This window comes from Lissotriton helveticus, chromosome 12 (genome assembly GCF_964261635.1).
Source record: "Lissotriton helveticus chromosome 12, aLisHel1.1, whole genome shotgun sequence".
Classification (NCBI taxonomy): Eukaryota; Metazoa; Chordata; class Amphibia; order Caudata; family Salamandridae; genus Lissotriton; species Lissotriton helveticus.
The window spans coordinates 798,923,262-798,937,205 of NC_136073.1; positions in this window are offsets into that span (position 1 = coordinate 798,923,262).

The window sequence follows — 13,944 nt, forward strand, 5'->3', positions numbered from 1 at the left end:
GCATGGATAATTTCCACGGCTATTTCGCGTACCGTGTTCCGCAAAACAGGAAAAAAATGGTATCAGCCTTTGCTAAACCCGCAATTGAACGCATGTCATAACTTTAGGTGGTTGTCACGGCAATAAGTCACATTGGTTGGTAAGACCATTTGGTGTCTATTCCTTCAAGCTAAAGGAATAGACACCAAATGGTCCCACCAACCTATGTGACTTGATTTGGAGAGTGTAATCCTCCCTGGATCCCTCATTATTCTTCAAAGTTGGGAAATGCCTCTCATAGACTTCGTTGGATATCTCTGACTTACAACAACTCCCTCCCACCCAACAAAAATTGGTTTCAGTGGGTTCACCCTCCAAAACCTCTGACTCTACCCCTCCTGGTAGATTCAGGCAGCCCCACCACCAGCCTCAAAACTTTAAAAATAAAACCATAATAAAAGGGTGTATCATTGTTTTATTTTTCTATCGATTGCCAAGTCTTGGGGCGGGGCCAAATTGGGGCCTGTCATGAAGCGGGAGTGGTGAGCAGGGCACTGTTGTCAGTATGCATGTGGGTTGGCTGGCCGTCTCAGGACGGCCTAACTGGCATGCGCACTGTAGCTGTGTCCAACCCGAGCTGCATTGCCGGGTTGGAGACAGCAAGCACAGGCTCCCAGTGTCACTGGGAGCGCACATCATCAGCGCTCAGGCCAATCCTGATACTGCTTTCATGCTGCCAGCAGCCTGCCAGCAGCATGAGAGCAGTGTCAGGATTGGCCGCAGGGGATTCTGGGAGCAAGTGATGGTGAGGAAGGAACAGAAGAGCGGAGATGCAGTGATGAGGCAGGTAAGTTATTTTTTTTTTTGTGTGTCTCCTTAGTTGTTTGTCGTTCCACCATCACTCTGCTGGGACACGAGCCGCTACTGCTAATAAGTCTTGACACTCTGGAAGATGTCTCCCAGAGTCTGGTGGTCAGTTTTCTTTCTTTCTCTTTTTTTTAATGTTCGGGATGGCCAGGCTTTTCCTGACTGTCCAAACAGAGAAAACTGAACATCAGAACGGTCGCCCTAAATAGAGTGAATTGTCGATGTACTGACACCACTTGCCCAAAGTCTTTCCTGCTGTCAATAAATGAGGCAAGTGGAACTCAAGGTTGTCATGGAGCACCCTACCTGGACGGACTGAGGCTGCCCGCGGGCCACGCAAGGGTCCACCCTAGGAGGGCAGCCACCTTAGTACCACCAGCCGGGCTAGTGTTTCTGACCCTCTGGTGTCCGGCGCGTCCTGCGTCAGTTCTGGGCCCCAGTGGGTGAGAGCCAGGTATGTCTACTGCTCCCGCCCAACCTGGCGACCTCTTTTCTAGTAGATCGCATGCCGTTTTGGGTCGGGCTGATAGCATGTTGTTTCAGGTCGCGCTGAGTTGCACGCCGTCCGGGCTTCAATGAGGTAAGTCGGCCCCATTTCCCTCTCCCTTGTCCCCGCCTAGCATTTACCCCCCCGCCAATTTATTATCAGGCACCCCTCTGGTGTTGAGTCACTACTTCCATGGGGCTCCCTTCCCAGAGGGTATTGCGGTTACCAGGCACCCCTCTGGTGTGGAGGGACCACTTCCACGGGGCACTATCCCACGTGGGTCTAGGGGATTTTGCGGCTTTGGGTTGGACCGGGCCGGGGGTGGTCCCGTTGAGGGTGCATATTTCAGCCTTGGGGGCTGCGCAGGCGGGTAGTGTGCCTGAGATGATATGCATCCAGGGCAGGCGGGATGCGGCCCCCAGGGGAAGTAAGGTCGGCAGACCAGTCTTCCCCTGGGGTTTTCGCGCACAGGAAGGATAAGGTGGGGTGTTCAGGGTCAAGGGGTGGGGTCTAGGGCTAGGTTTATAGGGGGCAGGGAAGGTGGTTTCCTCCTCTTCCTGCCCTCAGCGCCAGCGGGGAAAGGTTGAGTAACTTTGGAGAGAGTTAGGGTTAGTTAGGCCCAATCTGTCGATTGGTTTTGGCACAGTGCTGCTGGTGACCTGGTTTGCGCTGATTAGTTAATAACTCCCCCTTAGAGTTAGTGTAGCGGCGGAGTCGGCCCCTTTTACCTTTCCAGGTCGGGATGGAGACGTCAGACGCCTATGTGGTCCACGCCGCTCTACAGGTGCTGGGCCGAGCAGGGAGAGCGGATCTCCTGCGGCCCAGCGTGCTGGAGCAGGCTTGGGTCGGGATGACCAGGACCCCCAGGTCCGCTTCCGCGGGGGTCGCAGCTGCGGTGGTGGTGTGCCATTGATGAGCCACCACTGCTATGTAAAGGTACGGGCGGGGGCGGGGTCTGGGTATGAATGAGGCAGGGAAGCATGGGGTCCGGCGTAAGAGCCTGCCCGTGCACCTGCAAGTGGATGCGGCTGCACCATCAGCGCCTCAGGAGTCGGGCGGGAGGGACGGGAGGGGCGGGGGACCGCCTCTAAACAGCGGGTGCCGATGGGGGAGCAGACCGTGAGCGCGACAGGCCTGCGGCAGGACAAGGTACTGGGAGGCCAATTTGATGAGGACCCAGGGGAAATGTCCCAATCAGAGAGCGAGGCGAGGGAGAGGTGGGAGATGGGGAGGGGGAGCCTGTGGGAGAGGATTTTGCCATGGTATTGTTGGGCAGTGAATCGGTGGAAGGGGAAGAGGGGTGATGAGACGTGGGTCCTGTCCACCTCTTGTGTGGTGGCAGAGGGTGTCTGTGCCACAGGGAGTTGGGAGTGCGGCCCCCTTAGCAGCCAGTTCCCCCCAGGTGCCAAAGGGGAGGGTGGGTGGCAGCGTGCACCGGCCTTCGCGGCCCGGGGGGCCAGGGGGTAGTGAGCAGGGCTATCCAGCAGTGTTACCCAGGTGGTCAGGGATGTCTTTGGAGGAGAGGATAAGAGACCAGTGCCGCATTATTCAGGAGACTGAGTCACGGTGGCAGGCAGGGTGCACGTCCAGGGAAGGGGGTGAAGGTCATGCACACGGGTCGGGGAACCCCGCACCCATGGTTTCGAAGAGGACTTCAGGGCAGAGACTGGCACTAGGGCCACTGGCCCAAGGCAAGTGAGTCTGGTTTGATGAGGAGAGACCCTCTACGTCAGGTGTAGGGAAGGCCACGAGACCCGAAGGCGCTTGGGGCCCCTCAGGTTTCCACAACCTGGGGGGGGCACCAACCAGCAGTGGAAGCTGGTAGAAGTGTGGTGGGCCGGTGGGGCGCACAACGGCCTCGAGACGCCGAGCAGAAGCAGCAGGGGGGTCCGCGGCGGCCTGCCCTCTATCGAGGGAGCTGGCATCTGTGGCGTCGGAGAGTTAGGCTGTGTTTGGTGTGAAAGCAAGGGCTCGAAGAGAGCGGTGCGTGAGGTGCTGGGGGCGCCTGTTAAAGTGGAGATTGAGGAGCAACTGGATTATGATGATGACAGCGATGAACTGGAAGGGGGTGAGATGCGTGATGTGGGGGGTTGGGGGAGGCCGAAAGGGGCAATGAGAACAGTTGGTGTGTTACAACCTCCACAAACCAGCACCGGCGGGGGCAAGAAGGTGCTTCAGAAGACGGTGGACGCTAGATGCAAGGAACGGGAAGTGCCCACTAAGTTATCAGGTGAGGGTGCTTCGTGGGCAGCCTAGGATATGGGTCCCAAAGGGGGGTGAAAGAAGGCCTGCTGGTCGGTGGGTGTGGGGGAGGGGTCTGAAAAAGGATACGGTGGCGCTTGCTAAGCCGGCAGTTGATCACGCTGGAGGAAGCAAGCAATTGGTAGGCGCAGGTGTCCAGACGGACAAGACTGATGAGCAGGAAGTAAAAGATTACAAGGGTGATGACAAATATCATAAGAAATTGCCGTATATGGGTTTGGCTATGGCACTGTGGTCACAATTATCAGAAAAAAGCAGGAATAGGATTTGGAAACATGAGTATGTGGACGTTTTCAAGTTGTTGCACAGGGAGATACAGGCCAAAGAGGGTTCCAAAGAGGAGGAATGAGAATTGACGAGGTGGCCGCGGGTACCGGTTAATATGGAGAACTGGAAGTCTGCTTTTTTGATATACGCAAGCATATTTTGTGAGAAACATTTGGACCGGGCAATAGCATTGTTGAAGTATATGGATACCACCCGGAAAGCTCAGATGCATTCGGTGGTTTTGTGTGGCTCAGTTATGACGAGGAGTTCAGGGCCAGGATTAGCGTCAATCTGGAGGTGAGGTTGATCAGGAGTTGTGGATGCAGTGGATATCTTCCACGCAGTCCTCTGCGTCAACACACATGGCCAGTGGCCTGCTGGTCACTTATCGGCCTTTTCAGCCCCATCCCGCCCAGTCTGGGGCAGGAGGGCAGAGTGTGTACACAGGCATGCGGGCCAGCCACCCAAGCCCACCGGGAACACCAAGAGTCGAACTTCAACGAGGGTTTATGCACTAGGCACCCTATGTGGGTACGAGTGTTCCAAATGTGGGGGTCGCCACCCTCTCACGGGGGGCGGAATTGGCAAAGTGTGACATAAAGTTGGCTTTTCGCCTCCTCCCTATACACCCAGCAGATTTCTCGCTGCTGTGGATGCAATTTGAAGGGGCTATTTTTGTTGACAAAGTGTTGCTGATGGGCTGTGCGATTTCCTGTGCGCTGTTTGAGACTTTCAGCTCCTTCTTACAGTGGACTTTTACAAGCCGCAGTGGACATCGTGAGGTGTCGCACTATTTGGACAACTTTCTGTTTGTTGGGAGAGCTAATTCGGAAGGTTGTGGCAGGGCGCTGGCTCAGTTTCAAGTCATGGCAGAGGATTTTGGGGTGCCATTGGAACCTGAAAAAAACGCAGGACCCAGCTGCCGGCTTACTTTCCTGGGCATTGAGTTGGATTCTGTTGAGTGGTTGGCCAGACTGCCCGGGCGGAAAGTGGATAAGATGCAGGCCTTTTTGCAGCACGTGGTTGGGGAGAGAAAGATTGACTTGCGGACTGTGCAGCAACTCCTGGGTTTTCTGAACTTTGCGTGCCGGTGGTCCGCGCGGGTAGGACATTCTGCAGGTGTCTCGGCATGACCATATCAGGGGCGGTGCTGCCGCATCACAGAGTCAGGGTTTGTCAGGGTGGACCTGCGGGTGTGGCAAATGTTTCTGTCGGATTTCAATAGAGTCTCGTTAGATTTTGTGGATGATCGGTTGGTTTGGCAGGTGCAGATTTTTTCTGACGCGGTGGGGTCCTCAGGTTTTGGGGTCTTCTGGGGCGGGAAGTGGTGCGCGGAGCGGTGGCCGGAGCACTGGCTGACGCAAGGGAGAAGTATAGCGTTCCTGGAGTTTTTTCCGTTGTTGCTGGCACTGGTAGTGTGGGGTCCGGAATTCAGAGACAGCTCAGTCCTTTTTCACATTGACAACATGACAGTAGTGGACTTGGTGAACAGACAGAGGGCAAGAGACTTGAGGGTGCTGCGCTTGTTGCGAAGTTTTATGCTGCAGTGCATGTGGTTGAATGTGCTCTTCCACGAGCAACACGTCCCAGGCGCAAGTAATGACATTGCGGATGCATTGTCTCGTTTGCAGTGGCAGCGTTTCAGATGTTTGGCGCCGGGAGCGGAAGCTTGCAAGACCAAGGTGCCGGACGGCCTCTGGGCCTGGGGGGAGTAAGAGTAGTGGGCCTGGTCGAAAGATCCATAGCTGACTCTATGGGGCGCAGTTACAGGTTGGCGTGGTCGGAATTCTGGGCGTTTCTGGGATGGACGACTGAGACATGGGGCATGTCCCTACACAACAGCGAACAGGGAGTTCTTCGTTTTGTTCTGTTTTGCATAGACAAGGGCTTGTCTCATACCAGGATTGCAGGGAAGCTGGCGGATATTTCCTTCAATAGCATATTGTACATGGGTTTTGATCCAGCAAAAAGCGAGCTGCTGAGAAGGATGTTGAAAGGTTGGAGGTGTGAAAGAGGGGAGGAGGGAGGGGACCAGGGACGCCATTAGAGCTAAAGCCAAATATTTCCATACACGCATTGAGGCGGCCGAGAGCTCCTCGCGTGAACTGTTCAAAATATATAAAGAAATATCCTCAGTCTCTAGCTCTAATACCCCCACTAAGGCCTCTAAGGAGGGTTGCAATAGAGTCGCTGACTTTTTTTCTAACAAAGTTAAAGCGATCTATGACTCCTTCTCCCAACTTCCAGATAAGGGCATAGATTTTAAAGCAGGTAGTTCCCCTGCAGCCCCTGATTCCTCATTACAAACATTCGAGGTTCCCTCAGCTGACAAGCTCATAAAGCTATGTCGAAGTGTGAAGTCTGGCTCCCCCAACGATCCGGCTCCGGCCTGGGTCATCTCAGAGGGCCTGACAGCCCTGGAACCCCACATCAGACACGTCCTACAAACCTCCTTTTTCACTCAACAAGTCCCGATGGAGTGGAAGAAGGCCATAGTACTGCCAATAAGGAAAAAACCGAATGTAAGCATGGAGGTGCTGGAAAACCTCAGACCTATTTCCTTGTTGCCATACGTGGCGAAGGCGGCTGAGAAGGTGGTCAACACTCAGCTTACGGAACACCTGGAGAGATGGAATGTACTTCATCCCTCACAGTCAGGATTCAGGGCGGGCTACTCTACGGAGACGGCTCTCCTGCGAGCCACTGAGATTTTAAGAGCAGGGGCAGATGCAGGCCATACTATGGCCCTGATCATGCTCGACCTAAGTGCGGCTTTTGACACCGTAGCACACTCCATTCTGCTACGGTGTCTGAACGAAGCCGGGGTCGTGGGTCCTGCGCTGTGCTGGCTACAGTCGTTCCTCACGGAGAGATGTTTCCAGGTACAGCAAGGGACATGTCGCTCAGTGGAGATACCATTAGATCAGGGAGTGCCTCAGGGCTCAGCTTTGAGCCCCACTCTTTTTAATCTTTATATGGCCTCCCTGGCGAATGTGGTACAATCATTTGGGGTGGAACTGGTATCGTACGCCGACGACACCCAGCTGCTGATCTCCCTATCGCAGAACACCTCTAACACTCCTACCAACTTTAAGTCCTGCATGCAGGCACTGGCTGAGTGGATGGACTCCCATTGTCTAAAACTCAATGGCTCTAAAACAGAGGTGTTGGTGGTGGGGGGAAAAAGTGAAAACTGGTCAGCTGAGTGGTGGCCGGCATGCCTGGGTCCTTCTCCCATACCCTGTGAGGAGGCTAAGAATTTGGGAATCTGGATGAATCCCTCTCTCTCATATGATGGCCACATAAGGCGTCTGGTGGGCAAATGTTTCGGAGTACTAAAGACCCTAAATAAAACCTTAGACCTCCTACCCTTAGCGGCCAGAAGGACACTAACACAGGCATTGGTGACCTCGCGGTTGGACTATGGAAACATTTTGTTCCTAGGGGCAACCGAGGGTAGCCTAGGCCGCCTACAAGTCATACAGAACTCCGCCGCCAGGCTGGTGTTAAGAAGACCTAGGAGAGCCAACTCGCAAAAGGCGCTGGATGCGCTTCACTGGCTGCCTGTGAAGAAACGTGTGCTGTTTAAGTGCCTCCTTTTCTGTCACCGAATTGTCTGGGACAGGTCGCCCGCTTACCTAAAGGATTTAGTCAGCCGTTATGAACCGACTAGGACCCTCCGTTCGGAGGGTGCCGGACTGCTGACAGTCCCCAGGATAAGGAAGGCTAGATTAGGTGGACGATCCTTTGCGCTCCAAGCAGCTCAACAATGGAATAAACTTCCCCTTGTTTTGAGACTGGAGAACAGTGAAGCGCGGTTTAGGGCCTTGCTTAAAACACATCTTTACACGGCGTAGAGCATAGGATCGCATGTCATGCTGTTTCATTGATAGCTCCAGCGCGGGGACACGCCGCGATGGCGTTACTGAGCGCTTTACAAGCTCTTTTATTATTATTATTATTATTATTATTACTTTTGATCTGTTACAAGGCTTGTTGGCTGAGTTACCTAATTGTTGTTATGACACAGACGAGGTTGCAGTGTTTCGCTTGTGCATGATATGGATGTTTTGGGGGGCTTTTTGGGTTTCAGAGCTGGTGGGGGCAAGGGGAAAAGCGGGTAGGGTGTTTGAGGAGGTGCGCCTGGATGGAACACGTTTGGGCATTTGGCTGCAACATTCTAAGACAGATCAGGCTGTCAGGGGCAAGTGGGTGTGGGTGTGGCTGAGTGAGAGTGGATGTGTGTCCAGTGCAGGAATGGCTGAGTTTTTGTGCTCAAATGCGGAAGGCGTCTGGTGAGATTTTTTGTCATGCTTCACAGAAGCGGCTGTCGGCTTTTCTCAATTGTTGGCAGTGATGAGGATGGCGTTGAGGCGTTTGGGCAAAGATCCTGCGAGGTTTGGTACGCATTCCTTTCGCATAGGTGCGGCGACAGCGGCGGCGCGCTTGGGTTGGTCTTGGGACAGGATACACCAGATTGGGCGGTGGAGGTTACACTGTTGCGAACACTATGTGAGCAAGTGAGGTGGGTAGAGGGTGGTGAGGTGGTCAGCAGGGGGATTGACAGGACAGTTGATGTTGTTGTTTTAGTTTTGCTCCGGTCCTAACATCTGTTTCTTTTCGTAGGTTGCGTGGGGGGTCCGGGTGCCAAGACGGTGACCTGGATAGTTGGCCACTCGTTCGTGCATTGGGCTTCGAAATACGCGGACAGGCAGGTTTACGGTCGTAGCCTGGGCCTGCACAGCAGCCACCACGAGGTGCATTGGTGGGGAAAGAGTGGGATGCACTGGGGAGCTTTATTGTCCTGGCTAACGAAGAAAGTGGCCCAGAGAGGCTGCCCAGACATATTGGTTATACATCTTGGAGAAAATGACTTGATCAAGCAATCTGGGCTATCTCTGTTGCACCTGATGCAACGTGATTTGGAGGCCATGAAGAGCAATCTTGCCGGCGCTTGTATTGTTTGGACTGAATTTGTGCCACGGAGAATTTGGAGGGGTCATTGAAACCGATTGCAGTTGAGAAAGCGAGGAGAAAATTGGCCAGAGCAATGAAAGTTGTCTGTGGGGAGAAAGGGATCAAGGTTGTTGCACATGTGGGATTGAGGCTGGAAGAGCGGTTGTTTTTATCGGGATGATGGGGTGTACCTTTCACAGATGGGCAACAATTACTACATGATGGAATTGAGGGATGCCATTAGCAATTTCTGGAATGAGTCCATTTGGTGTCCACGGTTTTGACGGCGAAAGGTGAACATTTCGTGGGTGAGGCAGGTAACCGCCCTCCCATGATTTCCTGGTTGGCAGTATTTGGGAGGGGTGGGGAGTCTATGACGGGCATACTCACCCCTCTGGGAAGGGAGATACAAGTACATGATGGGGGTGCGGGATGCAAGAGTGCGGCGGATAGAGATGCTGGAGGAGGTTGGAAGATAAGTGAGAAACAAATGGAATAAGGGAGGAGTTTGCTGAGTGAAACGAGAGAACAGTAGTGTGGGAATGAATGGTGGATGAAAGTTAAAAGGTTTGGGGATTGTTTATCAGTTATTGATGTTGTTGTGTTAATATTGTGTTAACAACCGTCTCCTAATAAAATGGCCTTTGATGCTAACACACAGCGCAGACTGGTTATTGCGTGATGCGGCCCCCGGGGGAAGTAAGGTCGGCAGACCAGTCTTCCCCTGGGGTTTTCGCACACAGGAAGGACAAGGTGGGGTGTTCAGGGCCAAGGGGTGGGGTTAGGGGTGGGGTCTAGGGCTAGGTTTAAAGGGGGCAGGGGAAGAGGTTTCTTCATCTTCCTGCCCTCAGCGCCACTGGGGAAGGGTTGAGTAATTTTGGACCACCCTACAATTTTAAACAGTAGGGAGCAGGCGTTGCCCTGTAAGAGCGTACCAGTTTTAGGACAGGTTGAGTTATGGTGCTAGCAGTATTTGGGAGGGGTGGAGAGTCTATGACGGGCATACTCACCCCTCCGGGGAGGGGGATACAGGTGCATGATGGGGGTGTGGGATGCAAGAGTGCGACGGATGGAGATGATGGAGGAGGTTGGAAGATAAGTGAGGAACGAATGGAATGCGGGGGGTCACAGCACTTGCTGCCCCCCGCTAAGTTCAATAAAATCAAGACACGGAATAAGTAAGTACGGGGAAGCGGGGAGTGAAGTGCACTGCATCGCATTTGGGGATGCAGTGCATGCAACAAAGTTCTTTTTATTTATTTATATGTTTACTTACCTGTAAAGCTCTGTAATCCATACATTACTACCCCCCATCCTGCCCCTCCCCCACCCCACGTCACTGCCCTGCAGGTACTCCCACTACCGACCGCGGCTGCGTGATGGAGACATGGGGCGCACTGTGTGCCAGGCAGAAGCAGTTGGGGAAGATGAAGGGTTTTGTCTTACACACAGTTTGTTCTCCTTCAGATCGGTCGTGATTTGACCCAAAGAGCGGCATGGATAGCCAGGGCTCTCCTCCTCTATTTTCCCATATGTCCCCAGTGGAGGATTCTCTGCCAAGCACGTCACAGGAGGCACAATGGGCTGCCTTAATGCAGATGGCCAAGATCAAGGGGTTGGCATGGGCGAAGGGAATTTTTAACTCACATGAGCCGGAAGATTCAGGGGTCGTCGTCAACGGACCCATTCCCAAGCAGCAGACGAACACAGACGCAGGGCCTTCTAGGCCGAAACGGGCACGCAGACTCACCAACAAAGACTTCCCCACCGAACCGTCAGCATACAAAAGTAGAGCTTAGTCGATCGCTCGAGAAGTCGTCCTGTTGACGACCTCTCCCCCATGCACAGACCGGGGCCTGTGGCCCTGAGAGACAGTGGGTCAGCTTCGGCAAACACTGTTTGTAAGCACAAAATGGGTTAGCTTATGGACACCATGATCAGTTTCATGGCTGAATTGAAAACCGGATTATCAGGACACGGCCCCAGGTCATCCCACAACAGTGATAACAGTGGCGGGGAGGTGGGACATGCGACAGCAAATGTGTGGGGGACACAGTCAAGCCAAACCTAAACACCCAGCGTGGTTTCCACTGAGGGCGCGCCGACTATTCCTGCTGAGGTGGGAAAGCAAACAGGGCTGGAGCTGACCACAGTGGTTACAGTGCCGACGAGCAGCGCACCAGCATTCACCCCCCACCCCACCCAGCCCCCCTCCCACTACACCAGATGCAGCCGTCAGTACGCCAGCTCCCCCCCATCAGCGGCTCCTGTCACACTCGTCCAGGCCCCTGTCACGCGGATGCCGACCTGGCCTCCCAGATGGTTCCACCGGTGGCACCACCCCTCCCGCCTCCTATTACGGTTGCTCCCTTATTATCTGGTCGTTGCTCCCTAGCATGGCAGGTCCCTCTGGCTGCCAAGGAGGGCATATGGCGGCAGGAGATCATTGACATCTTCACCCTCCTTATGCATGGGCTTGATGGGTTAGACACAAGGAAGATGAGGGGGAAAGAAGGACGAGAAAAAGCTTAAGTACCAAGCGTGGCCAGAAAGACGATTGAAAACTGGCTTGAGGCTTTCTCCAAATAGTCGGCAATGATAATGGAAAAACACCCTGAATTAGGCCAACGTTTATTTCAATACACAAGGACCATCCATAATGATGCGCTCAAGTGGGGGGGCATTGGTTGGTATAATTATGGTATGGAGTTTAGGAAGAAGATGGCCCTGTGCCCCCAGATGAGTTGGGACGAGAAGGAAGTGTAATTGTGAATGGAACACATGGGTAAGCACACCCCACATTACAAGGAACACCAAACCAAATACCATGGCGGTAACTCAGCAGGAAGGGGTTATTTTCAGTCCAGGAGGAGTAACTTTAGACACCCATTTAGATGCGTACTGGGGAGGGCAAGTCAAAGGGGAGGTTTCAAACGCACGTTCTCAGTGACGTGTAGGCTGTACAACGCCAGTGCTTGCTCCTGGGGGAAGTTGTGGAAATTTGCACACACGTGCAACAAGTGCGGGGCCCCCCACCCCACATCAGCATGTTTCGGCAAGCAAGAGCAGCAGCCCCCTGGCAGGAACAAATAAGACAGTTCAAATCAAATCAAATCAAATCAACTTTATTCGGTTTTCGTCTTGAAAGCCATAAAAGTACAGATATTGACACACAAGAAAGAAAGAAGCAAATTGTAAAAACATTAAATTCATAATATGTTAAAATTATTCATTCTTTAAAAGTTGGACAAAACATTTACTTAAGTCAATTTTTTTTTTGGGCATCTCTATAATATTCGTAAGTTCATACGATGCCTCAGGCACACCTTTAAGTAAAGTGCCACAGATTTTGACACTAGGCTGTTTTCCAAGAACTGCAGCGCTAGATATGCAGGGCGGCACCTTCGAAAGTTCATTAATTTTAAAATTGGTAAAATCCACCTTTTACGAAGTGGCATATAAAATTTACAGAAGAAAACTACATGAAGTGTGGACTGAGGGGAAGTAAGGTCACAGGGGCAAGGTGTCGTGTTACGTGTCCAAACATTCTGGATAGGGAATAAAACCATAATATGAAAAAGATTGAATCTGAAACGGGTGAGAAGAAGTTTTTCGAATTGCGTCAGGTCATGCCGCAGATACGGTTGGATTGATGGAGCCTGTTGTATCATTAGACAGTGTTGAACTGATGGCTTTCTTATTTCAGTCATTATTCGTAGTTGGGTTAGATGAGACAGACATAGCTTTTTTAAATCCTTTTTTGATATGTCTGTTACTGATTGTGGTTCCTCAAAAAACCTCGGAAGACCAATGTCTGTAAGAAAGGATTTTACATAGCATAACCATTTTATCTTCTTCATACATTCTAGTTTCACACAGTCCTTGATAATTTCTCTTGTGAGCTGACATTCGTCCGTGGCCCATATTCTGCGCCACAGCATTATGGGTTGGATCTTAATAATATCTGAGATATGATCCAGTCCGAGTTCTAAGTGGCAGCCAAAGGTAGTTGTACTTTTTGGGACTGCTAAAAGAAATTTTAAAAATGTATTTTCAATTTTCTGTATTTGTTCAACATTTGTTATTCCCCAGACTCCTGCTCCAAAGATCGCTGTGCTGATGCATTTTGCATTGTAGATCTTGATCATCTCGGCTAGGGGTCTTTTTCCTAGACGAAGAGAGAATGCTTTTAAAGCACCGACTGTTTTTATTAATGATAACGTGCGTGAGTTAATTGCTTCTTTCCATTTAAACTCTTCGTCTATGGTAATGCCGAGGTATGAGTAAGTTTTAGTTCTTTCTAGGGGCAGTTTGTCTACAAAGATTGTCTTCAGTTTTTTCCCCTTTGTGCCAGCGTGCATCACGTAAGTTTTTTTAATGTTGACTTTTAAATTTAGGCTTGACATGAAGGTGCAGTAATTATTTAGTGCCTGTTGTAGCTGGATAGGGGTGCGCGCCAGAATCACCGCATCATCGGCGTATAGTAGTGCCGGGATTGGTCGCCGATCGACTTCTGGATAATCTGTTACGCCCTGCAACATTGCGGCTTCCAGTCCATTAGTGTAGAGCGTAAATAAGAAGGGGGCCAGCACACATCCTTGCCTGATCCCCTTCTGGATTTGAAAGCTGTCTGTCAATTGGCCTTTGACCCCGTAGCGTATTTTTCCCGTGGCACCAGAATATAACTCACGTAAAAAGTCTACAATTGCTGGATCGATCCCCATTTGCAGCATTATAAACCAGAGTTTTGAATGTTCCACACAGTCAAACGCAGCCGTTAGGTCAACGTAGACCATGTGTAAGCTTGTTTTTTTTGCTGTTGTGTATTTTCCCGCCAGCAATGTTAGGTTCAACACTTGATCTACGGTGCCCAGGCCAGCCCTAAACCCGTATTGGAGATCAGAAAGAATCCCATGTTCTTTTGACCACTCCTGGAGGCGATCAAGAAGTATTCTCCCTGCCATCTTACCTACAGAGTCCAGGAGGGAGATGGGGCGATAGCAAGATGGACTGTCCCTATTACCTTTCTTGAAGATGGGAACCAGTATAGATGTTGACCAGGAGTTAGGGAGGTTGGTTTCTTTGGCTGCATTCAGAACTCTGGTTAGAAGAGGAGACCAGAGATC